This window comes from Protopterus annectens, chromosome 3.part0, assembly GCF_019279795.1.
Source record: "Protopterus annectens isolate FY-2018-M chromosome 3.part0, PAN1.0, whole genome shotgun sequence".
Taxonomy (NCBI): Eukaryota; Metazoa; Chordata; order Ceratodontiformes; family Protopteridae; genus Protopterus; species Protopterus annectens.
In genome coordinates, this window is record NC_056731.1 from 399,446,407 (window position 1) to 399,459,915 (window position 13,509).

Consider the following 13,509-nt stretch of genomic DNA (forward strand, 5'->3'; position numbering starts at 1 on the left):
TGTGTGGCCTTTACTGTGGAGATCTACTTGCCTGTCTTGATTAATCTGTTCCGCTTTAATTCTCTTTTAGACCTGGATCCCCTCCCATTATCAGGCATGCTTCCACTTGCCGTCTTTCTTGTTTTGTACTTTCCTTACCCAGTCATGGCAAAATGTGCCTTGTAGCTGATATACTGCATATTGGCTTTGTTCTGCTTTGACACTTTGCTGTTTTCTTTGCAGTACAGCCCCTCCCCTTCCCTGTTCTGCAAGTAGCTGCTTGCAGTCTTGTTAGCTGTTGTCAATGGCCCACTGTAGGCTCCTATGTGTTAATTAGTCATTTGTACTCCAATTTCACTGCTGCAGCATTTTCTTATTTCTTTTCTATACCCTTCCTGTTTCAGCTGCAGTGCGTGCCGAGCATACCCATTTACCGGGTTTACGTGCATTTTCATCTTCGTTCACATGCATACTCGGTTACTTTGGGTACTCTCAGCTAAGCATAGCTATGGGCAATTCGACACACCCCTATCCTGCAGCTTTGCCTAGCTAGGGGCAGACCGGTTTAGCAATGTTCCAATTTGCTTACAACAATGGCGACACACCCCTCTCTTGATGTCATCTTTATCTCAAGGGCACACCTCTGTGTTATAAGGCTACACTGTGAGGTGCATCCTTACACCAGCAGAAAATTTGTAATTCACTATCACTCCTCTCATTTAAATGGCATTGCCTACTAATTCCTAGCCACTGCACATAACACTGTCACTGCCCCTTAGCAACCCTTGCGCCATGAGTATGGTGTAGCATGCCTGCCATTGACTATTATGGGGAAATCGTGATATGTGTTTCATTGCGGTTTTATTCTATATTTTTATATATTCCTTTTGATCTCCTTTGTGCACCGCTGCCCTGCGCTTCCACGTCGCGATAGTGTGACTATATATGTATTAAATGTTAATTTTATATTTTGTACATTTTTTTTTTATGCCAATGGCTATATATTTAGCCATTGGCATATATTAACAATATAATACATGTGTTTGGTCGGCTGTCATGGCTTGGATTTTATGTTTGCAAAAATGTAAACCGTTTTCTACGGTTTACATTTCTGCATGCTTACACTACGCCTGCACCACTTCCTTAATCGCTACATACCTTCATTTGCATGCTATACTGCTGCACATGGGGTAATTTGCATACAAGGCTCGGGAGTTGTGCGGGTGTTGCATATGCAGGTAGTGCACGTGGAAACAGCTCGTACCTGAATTGCTTGGCGGCCATCTTTGGTGTTAGAATACCGATGCTACACCTGCACCTGGCACAAGCTTCATGAATCCTGGGGATTGTCTCAACCTACTTATTACCTAACCTCTTATATACTTTCCCTTTATGCAGTAACGTGCATACTGTGCACACAACTAAACATGATCGGTGTTGTAATAACATAGCTAAATTCACTGCTAACCTCCTATCTAGGACCTCATGATGCATAGCTCTCACACACCACAATTGAATGGAACTACCAAACTACCTCACATCCTCTCAATTAGTAGTAGAGTATAAGCTTGTATATCCATCCATCCATCCTCAACCCCTTTTCTCATTTTTGCACAAGGCTTTGGGGTGCCATTTCAACAGTGACAATCATCTAGAACCAAAGTTTACATGCTGGGAAGCTAGCCCTACCACAGTAGTTCATCCATACTACACACTTGCGTGCACACACACACACACACACACACACATACACACACACACACACACACACACACACACACACACACACACACACACACACACACACACACACACACACACACACACACCTAGGGCCAGTTTAGAGTACCCAATCCACCTGCTTCATGTCTTTGGAATATGGGAAGAAACAGGAGAACCCACAGGAAACCTATGCAGACACAAGAAGGACATGCAGACTCTGCACAGAATGCACCCCAGCCAAGAATCAAACTAAACAACCTCTTGATGTGAGGTGACAACGTTAACTGCTGCACCCATTCATTCCTAGAAAATTAACTACAGTTATACTCCCTTACTGCCACCCTATGACATTGGCTTTAGTTTTGTCTAGATTTAATTCCAGGGTTTTCAAAATGAATCTTCCTCTTCATTCTCTCTGTCAAATCAAACAACTCAGCTATTAACACTCTCTGTGTCTGTAACCTGTGGAATACCATGTGAAGCTAGGATGAAGGGAGAAGGCAGTAACCTTACAGTCTATGTAAGGTGCCAAAGTTGAGAACAGATGGCAGTAGATCTTAGACAAAGAATGAAAAAAATCTAATTACTGTGAGGAATATGTGTACAGTGCATGAAAATTGCATTTCTTATGTATAAACATAATATGAAATAAAATTAAATAGTTGTTTGGCACTTAACTTTGTGAGGACATAAGTTACCACTCACTATTCAGGTGACTTGGACACTCTTCACACATTTTGAGCTTGCTCCTCGTAAGTGTGAGACCCCAATACTGCAGGTTCATTGGTTATGAAGAAAATAAGTGTGGATTAGAGTATTTAAACAGTGAATTAAAACCTCACTATTATAAAGCATCTCTGGTAAGGCCAAGCCCCTCTGCACCCAGGAACATGGGAGCTGTTAACTACTCATAGTCCCACAAAAGTTGCTATACACTGGAGTGTGGAGAGTACACTGAGGTGAAAGTACATTTTCCACCGTTGTGCAATTCCAGTTTTTGCAGTTAATGTGTAAAGAACTACAGTGGAGACCCTTGCAAACCCTTCTCAAATAGCAATTTGGGGTGGACATTGGCTTTAGTTTTGTTGAGAATATACTATCTTGTTGTTACACTGGATGTTCAGGCTGGTCTCCAGAAAAATGGGGAATATTTCAGTATGAATGCACAAACTAATCAGAAGACCAAAAATGGGTATCTGGGCAAAACTAATGCATTTTGAGGGGTGTCATCCCTCTACACATTAACATCACTTCTGAGGTTGGTATTCATTAGAAGAAAGGCAAAATCCTGAACTTTCGCTATAGCGGGAATTTATCTTGCCCATGCATTAGTGACTTAATAATGGAAAAGCTACATTTCCAAAACACAGTTCTGAAATTTGTCTGTTGCAAAAAAAAAAAAATGAATGCCTCAATGTCTTTTCATTCATGGACCAGTTGACAGCTGTTGTTGAAATACCATGTTACCCATGTTACTAATAGCTCCCAGATGAAAAACTTTCATTTTAAGACTCTTCTACATTGTGCAGCCTTTGGCTTCTTAACAAGTGGATTTTTGTAATTTCCTTTGCCTATGACTTGTCTGATGGACTTTGAGCACTTGCAGAACATTTTCGCCCCATCTTTTACTGGCATTTTCTATTTTTTTTTTTTTTTGCAATATTACAACTGTTTTAGGAGATTTGTGCTTGCTGTCAGTTGCAGCAAGGTCTGTCTGTAAGATAACTGTTTTCACTTTTCCTTGCACTGGTTTCAGCCTACCTCAAAAAGTTGATATCACTCCATCAGTATATTGAGGACTCTGATGCGCTGATGAGGGACTGCTGCTTATTTTGTGAACACACCTAGAGCCATTTGCTGTTCACCCAATAGCTGTTACTCCTTTGGAATTCACTTGCAAGCTTAGAGAAATGACCACTCTATGTAATTTTAAGAAGTCCCTGGAAATGCACTTCTTGCAAATGGCATAGTTTCTTTCAATTTTTCTTAAAATATTTGTATTATTTTCTACCATTGCCCATTCATAGTGTTTTTATTTTATTTTTCACTTTTGTGTACCTAGAGGTAGGCATATAAATAAAAGTATGATTTGACTTGATTTAATAAGTTAATACTTTTAAATGAAAAACATATGCAATTACAAATGAACACTGGAACGTACAACAGCCTGTAGATGCAAACCATCCATTTTGTTTTCTTGTTTTATGTAACAGACCTGCAGCAGAAAGAAAACACTATTATGAAGGTATATAAAAATGAAAAAAAAAATGTGAAATTTGTCTCTAAGGTAGATAAGCAAAAATAAAGAAATCAGGGGCGTCCTAAACAAAAGACTGGCACTGGTAGAGTTTTTAGTAGAATCTAGAACAGAAGCTACTGTTAAAAAAGGAATAATTAGTAGAACATATAAAATACTGCACGATAACTATAAGAATCAATCAGAGGAGGTTGGAAAGGATTGGGAAGAGAGATTGGATAAGCAATTAACAAACAAATAATGGGGGATAAATGTATGTCTCCCAAATCTGCAACAAAATCTAGAAGATTTAGGAGTTTTGCTTGGAAATGTTTGCATATGTATTTTTATATCCCAAGTAGATTCCAGAGAATTTTTCCTCAGGGAAAAAGCAAATGTTGGAGGTGTGATTGGGAAGAAAGAGATAATTGGGAATATATTTCCAGGACTGTAATGAGAGTTGGCGGACTTTAATGATTCACTGCAGACTACTCTATCAGAGATACTGGGTGAGCAAATTGGTGTAACTAAGGAAATTATTTTTCTGAGCTATGGTACAGAATTAGAACTGTCTACACATAGTAAGGCCTTGATGAGTTTAATTATGGTGGTTACTAAAAAGTAAATACTAGAAAATGGAAAATCAAAGTCTAAACCAACTGTACTAGAATTAGTGAATATATTAACACAGATAAAACAAGTGGAACCGGGATCTTTAGGAAAGAGTAGGAGCAAATTACATACAAAAATGGGAATTGTGAGAACAATACATACAGGGGTGGAAGGAGGTTTTAAAAGAAGGTGGGATTTAACGAGCTATGTAATGTTTGATGGACAATGATTGGGTAGATTATAAGTGATGTATAATGTTTGCGACTAAGCTTATGTCAATATGGTCTGTTTTCATTTTTATAGATTGATGATTGCCTGTGTCATAAATGATAATTTAATAAAGGTGTTTCTTGTTTAAAAAATGGATCTAGTTATTTAGCACAAATAGTTGTTTCATCTATATATCTCATTTAACTGAATATTGAAAGTATTCCACTAATCCCTAGTCTGAAATGGAGAGTCAGCCTGCCCGTCTTCCTTCTGTAACTTCTTAGCATCTATATAGGCAGTGTAACAGCTGTCTGATGCTCATGAGAATGAACGTTTACTTTGTCCAAGACATTCTGTTTCTGAAAGATGAAAGTATTTAACTAACATGAAGGCTTCACTCTCACATAAGGGACCAGACTATAAGCAGCATATACTTCTACAGCACTTAATACCAACTAACACTAAAATAACTTATACTGATGCTGTAAAATATCCATGACAGAGCCTCCAAGATCTATGATCTACCTTGATCCAAACCTACCAATATAGCAAATAGAACTCAAAGAAACCTAAAGGGGATAATGCTCAGTGCTAGGAGACTAAACAAGAAACTCCACACCATACAAACTCTCCTCACTCTGAAGAATATAAACATCTATGTCATTACTGAGACATGGTGTAAATCTGCAGAAAGTACTCCGGCAGTGCCTTCTACACATTTTGAGTATCAGTTGCACAGAGAGGGACAAAAGGCGGAGGGGTCTCAATCTATATTAGTCACAAATATACAGTAACTCTACATTGGTTAAACAGGAAGGTGGTCTGGAATTTATCCACATACAATCACAATAGACATAGACCAATATCCATATCCCAGCATGCATTAGGTCACCCTGTAGGTCCATAGAATCCCATAGCTCATGCCTAGACCTACTGGAGACACTCACCATTAAACCAAATACCCTATTCATGAGAGACTTTAAATATCTGTATAGACTAGGAAACATACACTGCCTCATACATGAAGACACAATGATTCCTGGACTTTATTAACAGAAATACCCTTTATCAGATGGTAAACACATCCACCAGATATTGTACCTGTTACTCCCCAATATGGGAGAGCACTGCAACCCCCCCCCCCCCAAAGTGTCACATCCTCACTGGTAAGGTCAGACCACAACACTATCTCCTTCAAATAAAAATCAACTCAGTAACCCCAACAAATCCCGTAACAGTTAAGAACTCTTCAGACACAAACTACGTACTATTAAATTACAGGGTGCTAAATTCAATACTTGTCCCAACTCCAGTTTATAGCAACCTATACAGAATTGTTCACAGATACCCTGTATAACCATGTAAATGGCTATATAGAGGCTGCTGTTCCTACTAGAAATTAAGCCCAAAGTACACTGGTGGAATCTTAACCTTAACAAGGTATATGACAAAAGGAAAAAAAGTCATGACTAAAATGAGGAAGAGCAACTACCATAATTATAGGAGCTGTCTAATTAAACTAAAGAGAAAGCTAAGAAGACTAATTAAGTCCAGCAAGGCCAATTATGAGGTTGAGATAGCATCACAGGCTAAAGATAACTACAAGACCTTCTGCAACTATATCCTAAATCTCAAAGGCAGCACACATCAGTGTGCCAAACTGGTTGTCAATGGTCCTACCTTCACTGAGCGCAGCAACATACCAAATTTGTTGCCTGGCAAATCCAGCTCAAACTTAATCCCCCCAATCTGTCCACCTCCCACCATGAAATACCTACTAGCATAACCCCCAACTGTTAACAGGGAGCTGGTTCTGGCAGCACATACTAAGGCCAAAAACACAGCCTCAATGGGCCTTAACAACATCTCAGGAAGAACGCAAAATCGCTTGAAACATGACCTATCAGGACAATTTGAGTTACTTTTCAACTATAGTCTCAGAACAGGCTTTGTTTTTCAAGAACGGAAGACAATTACAACTGTTATCCCATTTTACAGGGGTGGACAATCATCTGACTCTGGAAACCACAGACTTATTAGTTTGACTAGTACTATGCAAAGCCAGGGAATGAATTATCATGGAAATGCTCAACAAAGACATAGGCAACCTTCAAGCACTGAACCCAACCCAGTTTGGCTTTGTCAAGGGAAAGTCATGCCTACTAAACCTGGTGGATTTCTTTGAGTAGGTCACCATGGCAATGCATGATGGGAAAACTTTGCATACAGCCTACCCTGGACCTGGCTAAGGCATGAAGTACAATACCTCACTCAAGTATAGCTGACAAACTCACTGAACTGGGAATAAACCCCTACATAACTCACTGGATTGGCAGCTGGCTCACATACAGGACCCAGAAAGTCAGGATTAGTGATACCACCTCCACTAAGAGACTGGTCACCAGAGGAGACGCTCAGGAGTCCATGCTGACACCGCTGCTATTTGACATCTACGTCTCGAAGGTAAAGGCTAATGTCAAGGGCCTTTGGCTGAACAAGTCTGCAGATAACTGCAAACTGGGAGCTGTCATAGATTCTCCCCATGACACAAACATCTTATAAGAGGGTCTAACACAGACAAATGACTGGTGCTAAAGTCACGGACTAAAACTCAATGCCAAGAAATGCATTGCAGTATCTTTTGGGAAAACTCTTACCCAGGCTAATTACTTCATTGATAGGATACCCCCTAAGAGATGACCTGGTAGTCAAGAGTCTTAGAACAAATGTAGACAGTAATCTGGCCTTTGACCAACATCTGACCAAGGCAGTAAAAAAATCATTCTGTGTCACCCAACTTATAAGTAAGAGCATACTTTCCAGGTCCAAGGAAGTCACAGTGCAAATTTATTCAGCCCTTATCAGACCTATCATTGAGTATAGGCCCTCTTTGGCATGCACCTGACCAGACATATGCAACAATTAGAATGCCTACAAAGGTTTATCAGGAGAATCCAGGGTATGAACACATTGTCCTATACAGATCACCTTAAAGCCCTATCTCTATATTTTGCCTCCTACAGGTTACTGAGAGATGATCTATGCCTGGCATACAAGACATTCTCGGATCCATTTGTGATGGACCTTTTGCATATCTAAAGACTGAACAATTTCAGAACCACTAGATCCAAACATTTAAACTTTGCTTGTGACATAGAGAAGATCCCCATGCTCTGGAACAGTCTCCCCATCCATGTGAAATAGAGTTCATCCCTCACCCTATTTAAGCATAACCTTGACCAATGGATGAAAATCAGAAATTCATCCAGGGTCTGGCCCCCATGTCTCTGATAGGCAGAGGGAGACAGTAATGCTCAAACTACGATACCACCCAATAACCTCTTGAAAATTCATAAATAACATATCCTGTCCTAATAAATGCCCCTGATACATAGAGATACAATTGGGTTGGGTTGGATTGCATGACTAGGCTTATAAAGGCCCCATTGGTTGTTAGCCTAATATATACCTATGAACCTATGAAGACTAGGTCACAGTGAAAGCACCATATCACCCTCTGGCAAACTTTCAGCAAAGAGACATAAGGATCTAAGTCATCCTAGATCAAGTACACAGATTCATGTTACATATAAACATATTTTAGTGACTAGTGACTCGATATTCAGATACTTCTTCAGTCACTAGTTTGGACAAGGACAGGGTAACAGTGACTTACCTTTTAGGTGTAATTATCTCTGATATCTCAGGGGCCCTTTCACCTAGCAAGAATGGCTATGACATGATGCTGGTTCATGCAGGTGTGGATAACTTGGCAAAGAAACCCTGAGTGATGCACAAAGATGTAACAGAACTCTCCATACATGTCACAAGTGCAGGTAAGAGTGATGCCTATGTACAAAGAAAATATAATTAGCTTCAATGATTTACTAAATAGATGGTGTTATTCCAGGAGGGATCCAGTATGCTCAGTATGGAAAAAAGATGCTTGACAGTTTTACTTGTTCCACCAAAGATGGTCCGCACCTCTCATTCCAAGGCTTCTGCATATTAGCTAAAGCTTTTGATGCCCCCATCATGCCATTTTTAGGCAAAGTCCAGCTGCTTTACATCCCAATGTGACCAACATTTCAACAACAAAACAGAATTACATTGAGGTAATAACTCACAATGCCTGATGTCTCAACAACATTTGGAGACTATCAATGTCTGTGTTTAATACTGAAACTTAATTTAAATACTTATAAAGCACTCCATCCATAACTGAGTTTTGCACCTACCCATCTTTTCAGATGCAATGGCAGCTGTGGAGGCCCCTCCATATTTATTATGGACCATATCACCTGTAGGCAGATCCCCAGGGAACCACAAAAACAGATCATTGAGCTCGAAATCACACTAAACAAAACCAGCTATCGCTATATAACCTATTACTGGACACCCTGTTTGTCTCTGAAATTCATGTAAAGTTCCTAGATGTAATCAATAAAGTCCCTATAAAGAAAATCATCATTATTTTAGTAGACTTTAGCAACCCATCAATAAATTGAAGCATCCATGCCTCAAATTTAGGATACTTCCAAAAGTTCCTAGATTTCATAAACAGTAACTCCCTGGAACAGATTATTAACAAGCATACCACAGGGCAAAATAATCTTGATCTGGTCCTTACTTATATAGTTACTTCACGTACTGTTCTCCTGATATCTCCATAAACTAGTGATCTTCAGTATTAGAACTATTAAACCTGAAGTGATCAATAATGCTGAATTCAAGAATTTTAGATGCAGAAATATCATTACATTCAATGATGACGTTTTAAGAGTTGCTTATTCCAAAATAACCATTGGCATCAACTTAGCAGAAAACTGCTTTGTAGAATTCTATGCCAACTTGGCTAAAAGTATAGAATTGACAGTAACAACATCTAAGTATAATGGGAAGTTTAAAAAGTAAACCACCTTGTGGTCCACCAACATAAATAAGCTCTAGAATAATAGAAAAAATCTCATTAAAATATTCAACAGCTCTAATGACCCACTAATCATGGATAACATTAGAAAATTGACTGAAAACTTAAAAAGCGCTATCATGAATGCTAAGGCAATTTATGAACAGAGGTTAGAACCCAAAACTAAGGACAACTACAGTTCCATGTCTAGTTATATTAGAGAGCTTAGAAATATCACCCAGCATTCCTCAGAACTTATTAAAGATAGCAGCAACTATTCTGACATGATAGACATTGCCAGCATAATAGTTAACAAATGCAGTGCCAACTTCTCCTTGGACATGACTATTCAAACCCCACTTATCCCCAAAGCTGTCACATATCATCATTAATAAAGAGCTTGTCCTCGAGGTCCATTAAAGCCTAAAACTACTTCCTCCATATGCTCTGATAATATACCTGCCTTTTAATAAACCATGCTAACCACGCCCTGGTGATGTCACTCCTTAAATGGTTTAACATATGTGTATCATCTGGCTTCATCCATGAAGTCTGGCACATAGCAGTGGTTATGCCACTCACCACTCAGCCCGGTCATTAGAGGGCCACCAGCCTGATGAATTTCATATGTAAAGCTTTGGTGTACGTTATAGCTGACCTGCTTAACTGTGATGTTAGAAATCTCATCAGGCTAAAGATGGAACAATTTGGTTTTGTTAAGGGTAGATCCTGTCTAATGAATATGGTTAACTTCTTTGAAAGAGAAAGCTTTTTTGTATATATCTGCTCCTTATTTGTACATCCTGTTACAAAACTATGTGCAGACATCTACCTGCCTATAATTTACCTGTGAAAAATACTCTTTAGTTTAAATCCATCTATTTATTAATATTGCTACACTTTTTTGTAAATATGTTAAATCTTGTAAATGAACTGTACATTTATCCTGTGCTATAATTGTATTTATCTTTGTAGATCATTTCTCCTCGGGCCTCCACTGAAAACAAGCAAACAGGTTTTACTGCTCAGACAAACTCCCATGGTCAATATATATATATATATATATATATATATATATATATATATATAAAAGTAACAAGTTGTAGACAGCGGCCATGCTGCACATACAACATGCCTTGAACTAGCCAAGGCATTTGACATATGTTGGCAGTTAGTAAGTTATCTACATTACAAATACATCCCAAAATGTTAAGATGGATGTCATACTGACTAAGGGATAGAACCCATACTGTGTGGGTATCAGGTGTCTTATCAAAGAATATAAAGGTAACCAGCAGAACTCTGCAGGACTCTCTGCTAGTACCTCTTTTGCTTGATATTCACTTTTCTGTTCTGCAGACCACAACCCACGACCTCTGGATAACCAGTTTTGTGAATAATTGCAAACTTCTAGTCACTGTCAAGACACTTACACTTGTAAACACCTGGTATATTAACAACAGGCATAAGTAGCTAAAAGCTAAAAATTGTAATATGGTCACATTTCGTAATCTATCCTTCCCCTTTGTAAGACATAGACTGCAGACCATCATACATGGTTGTAATTCCCTCTGCTTAGATAATCACGCAACAACAGATGTGAGGAAGTCCTTCTACTTAATGCATTTGATAGCCAAGTGGATACCTTCTAGATCCAAAGAAGTCATTGTCCAATTGTATTCAGCACTGATTATACCAGTTACTGAATACAATGTATCTCACAAAATATAAAACTACTAAAAGAGTCCACAGTGGTTCCTAAACAGATGTATAGAGAAAGAAGGGTGACAAGGGCAGTCAGTCTTCAGTGGAGTCACAAAATCAATAGGCCGTATAACAGAAGGAAGAAAATCATGGCAAAAATTAGAAGGTACAGCACCCAGCAGGGAAAACATACTCTCATCAAACTAAAGAAATAACTCAGAGGACAAATAAAGTCTATCAAATCCAAATTTGAGATACATTTGTCCTCCCAGGCCAAGAATAACCACAAGGCATTGTTTAGCTATGTCCACAACCTCAAAGGCAATACGTAATTGTGTGTAGAGCTCACTGCAAATGGATCCACCTATACTGAGCGAGAAGATATAGCAGACCCACTGGCCAACAAATTCAGCACGCTTTATCCCTCTCTTCCCCTCAATCTTCCCCTCAGGAAATACCATCAAATATAACTCTCCTTGCTATCACTAGGGAACAGGTCCTTAATGCTCTCTCTAAGGCCAAGAACACTGCATCATTGAGCCCAGACAATATCCCAGGATGCCTTTTAAATAGCATAAAACATGATCTATCAGGCCCTCTGGAATCCCTATTTAACTGTAGCCTCCAAACAGACTTTGCCCCTAATAAATGGGGAACAGCAAAAGTCAACCCTCTGCACAAAGGTGGGCCATCTACAGACGCTGGAAACTACAGACCCATAAGTCTCACTAGTCTCATATGGAAAACCAGAGAAGGAATAATCATGGAAATGATCAATAATGACATACTAAATCTCCTAACACTGGACGCAATCCAATTTGGTTTCATCAATAGCAGATCATGCCTTCTCAACCTGGTTGACTTCTTTGGGAAGGTCACCAAAGCAATGGATGAGGGCAAAATGCTTCACACTGCCTACCTTGACCTGGCTAATATATTTGACACAATACTCCATGCCAAGCATTGTTGATAAACTCAGGAGGATAAGTACAAACCCTTATGTCACCAGGTGGCTAGCCATCTGGCCCACAGACAAGATACAGGAAGTTAGAATTGGAGAGGCTACCTCTACAAATAGCCCAATTACAAGTGGAGTCCCTCAAGGATCGGTCCTGGGACTGCTCCTTTTTGGCATTTACTTCTCTGAAGTCAAGGCCAATGTCAATGGCCTCTGTCTGACTAAATTTGTAGATGATTGCAAGTTAGTAGCTGTCATTGAATCCTGCACTGATACAAAGGTTCTTCAAGAAGGGCTGACACAGACAAACTGGTATCAGAGCCATGGACTAAAATTAAATTCCAAGAAATGCATAATAGTATAATTCGGGAAGTCATCCTCCCCTGATAACTATCATATTGACAACACACCCCTAAGAGTTGACCCGGTAGTCAGGGACTTGGGAACACACATAGACAGTAATTTAGCCATTGACCATCACATGTCTACTGTAGTGAGGAAATCATTCTATGTTGTGCAAATTATAAACAAAGGTATGGCATCTAGGTCCAAGTAAATCATTGCTCCACTGTATTCAGCATTCATCAGACCTATCATTGAGTACAATGTCCCCTTTGGTATGTACCTAATCAGGCATATCCAGCATTTGGAATGTAAACAGAGGTTTCTCACTAAAAGAATACAGGGCATAAGTAACATGTCCTGTGCAGACTGCCTCAAGTCCCTATCCCTATATTCTGTCTCCTACAGGCTGTTGAGAAGAGATCTATGCTTGACATACAAGGCATTGTCAGACTCCACCCTGATAGACCTCGTACATATTCCAAAACATACAGCACCAGAATTACCCATTCTAAAGACTTAAACCTTGCCTGTAATACAAATAGGACCTGCTGGAGATACTGGTATGTATCCCAGGGACTACCCCATCTCTGAAACAGGCTCCCCATCCATGTGAAGCAGAGTTCCTCCCTAACCCAATTCAAGTGTAACTTGGACAATTGGATGGGGAACATGAAATTCATCCCTGGCTTCGCACTTGTGTCTCTAATGGACACAGGCAGCCTGTAAGTGGTCCATTTCCCAGGCCCCTGCTTGCTTTGCTTGCAAAGTGTCTTATATGTTCTTGGATTTTGTGTATTGTTCAGTTTCTTAAACTTAATCTGCATTTGCTTGAAC

The 13,509-nt window shown here is 39.4% G+C and overlaps 1 protein-coding gene across 2 annotated transcripts in view; it reads left to right on the top strand.

The window, feature by feature from the left end:
• Positions 1-13,509, top strand: part of LOC122796397 (calcium/calmodulin-dependent 3',5'-cyclic nucleotide phosphodiesterase 1C-like) — a 2,375,955-nt gene that overhangs the window by 1,764,005 nt on the left and 598,441 nt on the right. The window lies entirely within an intron of this gene.